The following is a 685-nucleotide window of genomic DNA, read 5'->3' as shown; positions in this document are numbered from 1 at the left end:
ATGGCAACACCAGTGGCACTGGGCTGGCACTGTCCCAGCATGGCAAAGGTGGTGGCACTGGCCTGGCACTGTCCCCTCCTCCACCAGGGCAGGGCTCGGAGCGCCCTGGATGCCCTTGGAGCAGCCGCAGGGAAGGGTTTTGTTTTGGATGAGACACTTTGTGGAGCATCTGGGAGGTTTAATAATAAAGTGTTTTTGTAAACGCTGGAAAATCCCAAACCGCCCGTCGGCTCCGCAGGATCCAAGAGCTATTCCGGGCGCTGGGAGGGACCGGGGAGGCCCCGGATGAACCGGGATGGGGGTCCTGTCACCCCCCTTCCCCCCCCCAAAAAATGGCACCGTGGGCACCACAGGGAACATGGGCAGCTGCCAGCCTGGCATCCTCTGGGAATGATGGGCTGGGATACTCAGGGAACCACCCGGACATGGCAGCGGCAGCACAAGGGGGAACTTTTCCATCTTTTTGGTGCCCGACACGTTGTGGGGAGAAGGGAACAGGGCTCTGGGACATGAGGGGAGTACGGGGAAAGGGACACAGCTGGGGATGGCACCGAGCCATGTGAGGGCACAGCAGGGGAATGGGTGGCACACAGACGGACTGGTGACATCGGGGACCCCGGAATGGGACCAGGGGCACTGGGCACCCCACAGTGGGACTGATGGCACTGGGGACCCCATAATGGGA

General features: G+C 61.8%; 1 protein-coding gene across 1 annotated transcript in view; it reads right to left on the bottom strand.

Moving 5' to 3' along the window:
• LOC113981498 (maestro heat-like repeat-containing protein family member 1) overlaps positions 1–685 on the bottom strand; it is a gene marked incomplete at its 3' end in the record, with an annotated part of 4,466 nt that overhangs the window by 3,375 nt on the left and 406 nt on the right. The gene's annotated exons all lie outside the window — the stretch shown is intronic.

This window comes from Neopelma chrysocephalum, unplaced genomic scaffold, assembly GCF_003984885.1.
Source record: "Neopelma chrysocephalum unplaced genomic scaffold, ASM398488v2 Primary Assembly neopelma1_96597, whole genome shotgun sequence".
NCBI classification, from domain to species: Eukaryota; Metazoa; Chordata; class Aves; order Passeriformes; family Pipridae; genus Neopelma; species Neopelma chrysocephalum.
This window is presented reverse-complemented; position numbering and strand designations above follow the sequence as displayed.